We start from the raw sequence: 3597 nt of genomic DNA on the forward strand, positions 1-3597 counted from the left end.
GGGAGGGAGGCAGGCAAGCATGACACTGGAGCAGTAGCTGAGAGCTTACACCTGATCCACAAGGGCACAAACTGGGAATGGTATGTTCTTTGAAACCTCCAAGCCCACCCCATAAACACAGCTCTTCCAACCAAGCCACACCCTTAATCCTTCCCAACAGTTCCACCAAGCATCGCCAACCAAGCATTCAAATATCTGGGCTTTGGTGGAACATATGATTTTTCATTCAAATACCACAGGAACTTAAGGAAAGAGGGTTTGATTTAGCTCACAGCTCAAGGATGTGAGCTACAGTCAGTCATGGCAGAGCCGTGGCCTCAGGAACATGAGGTCACACTGCATCCACAATCAGGAGTAGATGGAAAAGGATGCCGGTGCTCATTTTGTCTCCTGTTTTGTTCATGCCAGGATCCCAGCTCATGGCATGGCACTGCCCACCTCAATTAACCCAATCGAGACGCTCCCTCGCAGTGGTGCCTGGAATCTCATCTAGACCATCCCAGATCCTGTCATCATGGGCTGGAGGGGTGGCTGGGGAGCATGAGGACCCGAATTTACTCACTAGCACCCACTTAAAGCACTAGGCGTGATGACAGGTCTGTAAGCCCAGCCTGTGGAAGCAGGGACAGGCTACATCTGGCTAGCTGAGTTCTTGCCTGGCTGACTGGGTGAGCCCTGGGATAGTGAGAGATGATCATGTCAGAAACAAACAAACAAACAAAGGGAGGAAGGAAGCCCAGAGAGATGGCTCCGTGGATAAAGGCGTTTGCCACCAAGACTGACAACCTGAGTTCCATCTCTGCAACCCACAGGGTGGAAGGAGAGGACTGGCTCCGGCACGCTGTCCTCTGACCTCCACATGCGTGTACATACAAGCTCACATACACCACATTCACATGCACACATACAGACATATACATACCCCAGTGTGGTGACACTGGACACACAATAGACACTTGGTCTCTAGGTGTTGATCGAATACTTTTCATTGTAATCTGCTGGACCTGAGGTGTGGGTGATGGGAACTGATCAGTGGGAAAACAAATTAAAGAGAAAAGTGACAGGGATGGAGCTTAGAGCCCCAGACGCCTTCACCATCGGTCTGTCTGCTGCCCTGGGCTCCTTAGCACCACCTATCACCCTCAACACGGAGAAACCCTTAGTGGGGGTTGGGGTGAATATCAAATCCCCTAGCCAGTGGTGATTCCTTAAGAACCTAAGACTGTGAATGGACATCGGAGTTCTAGAACCGGCTTTCAAACATCAGCAAACAATCGCCAAGATCCACATGAAAGGAGAGAATGAGATCCAGCAAATTGTTCCCGACCTATAGAACTGTGTATGTTACACATGTATAACTTAGTATATGCACATATGACAGACACACAGGGAGAGACAGAGGGGAGAGAGGAAGGGAGAGAGGGAGGGGAGAGGGGGAGGGAGGGCATGAGGGAGGGGGAGGGGGAGTAGAGAGGGAGGGGAAAGGGAGAGGGAGAGAATGCTAGCTGGATATGGTGGCCCTTGCCTGTAATCCCAGCACCCAGAAGCCTGGAGAAGGAGGCTCCTGAGTTCAAGGCCAGCCTGTTCAGAGTCCACCTGCCTTGTTAGAGTCTAACTTGCTTTGAAGATGTGATTTCTCAGAGGGCTGTTGAGCCCCAGTTCCCCAAAGCTGCAGTTTGTTCGTTCATCTGTTTTGTCTGTGTGGTGTGCACATATATAGTGTAGGTGTGTGCAGGTGTGCACGTATGTAGAAGCCTGAAGAGATTAAGAGTTCCTCTAGTGCACACTTGGCTTTTAAACTGCATTTATAGCCTGGCCAGTGGTGGTTAGGAATCGCTGAGAATGACACCCCAGACTCAAACAGTATGCAAAAGCAAAGAGTGTTTATTCAGCTGAGTTTCTTGCATACAGGGGTCTCCCCATTTGTGAATAGAGACCTCTGGTGAACTCGCAGGCCGAATTGTCAGGGGGTCCCAAGGAGGAGTATGTGCCTTTGCCCTTTTACCTTCATTGCTCGTCTCTGTCTCCAAGGGTCTGACTGATTCTACAGTTGGTCAGGCTCTGGAGAGTTCCCAGGGGGTGGCTTGCTCATTCTAGCTACCTATTCTTACATCAGGTCAGATGACATGGTGTCCTCAGATTGGCTGCCACAGCAGTGGTTGGCTGACCACAGGTTCCCACATCCGGGCTCTCATTTCTGGGAAACAGAAACTTAGGCCAGTTGGCAGCCTGTCATGGAGTCGGCCTGGCTCTGGCTAACTCTCAGTCCACACCGTTAATCCCAGCCCTCCGGAGGCAGAGGCAGGGGGATCTGTGAGTTTGAGGATGGCTAGGGCCACACATAGAAACCCTATCTCAAAAAAAAAAAAATGCATCTGTGCATCTATGCATTTATTTCACACGCACCCTCGGGTCACGGTCAGAGGACACTCGTGGGGGTTGTTCTCGCCTACTTAGTGGGTCCCAAGCACAGAACTCGGGGTGTCAGTCTTGGTGTCAGAGACCTTCCCCTACTGAGCCCTCTTGCTGGCCCACAAACATGAGGTCAGAGCAGGCCTCTCTTGAGTCCGTTCTCCCCTCCTCCTTGTGGATCCCAGGGACCCGGCTTTAGTTCATCGGTCTTGCTGACATGTGTCTGACCTGATGAACCATCCCGGCCACCCCATGATTTATGTGTGTGCTGGGGATTTGAACTTGGGTACTGTTGCTTTTACAGCAAACCATCTTACCCACCAAGCCATCTTTCCAGCTCCATGTTTAGAGGAGTGTTTAATTTGTTTGTTCGTTTGCTTGCTTGCTTGTTTTCTTCTGTTTTTAAGACAGGGTCTCACCATGTGGACTGGGTAGCCTTGAACTCTGAGATCTGCCAGCCTCTGGCTCCTGAGTGCTGGGACTAGAGACGTGCTCCACCACACAGGGCCTTGGATTTATTTTATTTGTTTGTTTGTTTGTTTGACTTTAGGTAGGGACTTATTCAGCTTAGACGGCCTTCTGCTTTTGGCTCCCCGAGTGCCACGATCATGGGCATGTGCCACCCAGTTCACTGTGAGCTGTAACATTTAAGGACAAAAAATGCATATTGAGCTTTTAAGTTCTCAGGAAATGTCCACACTTACAGGGGTGATTTTATTTGTCACACTCGTGGCCATGGTATGCTAAGTAGAGCCAGACTCACAGACGATGCTTCCTGGACAAATGTATGTTAGAGTCATTTATGGACATCAGAGGTCATGCAAGAGGCAAGACTGTCCAAGCTACTAGGCTGTAGCTCCATTGGTAGTGATCACCCACGTTGGTAGTGATCACCCACCATGCTGGAAGCCCTGGGTTCCAACCCCAACACCTCACGTCCTCTGTAGTGGACCCACCTGCAATCCCAGGACTCAGGGTTAGAGGCAGGAGGATCAGAAGTTCAAGGTCATTCTTGGCTACACAGTTAGTTCAAGTGTAGCCTGAGCTACATGACAGGCTGTTTCAAAACTAAAATAATAATACTGGTAATAATACATAAAAATAATCATTGTAAAATGTCCAAGCTGCTGGCAGACAAAACCTCAGAAAGAATTTCTCTGCAACTCCAGCTGTGTCCAAGTGAGA

This window comes from Mus pahari, chromosome 10, assembly GCF_900095145.1.
Source record: "Mus pahari chromosome 10, PAHARI_EIJ_v1.1, whole genome shotgun sequence".
Lineage (NCBI taxonomy): Eukaryota > Metazoa > Chordata > Mammalia > Rodentia > Muridae > Mus > Mus pahari.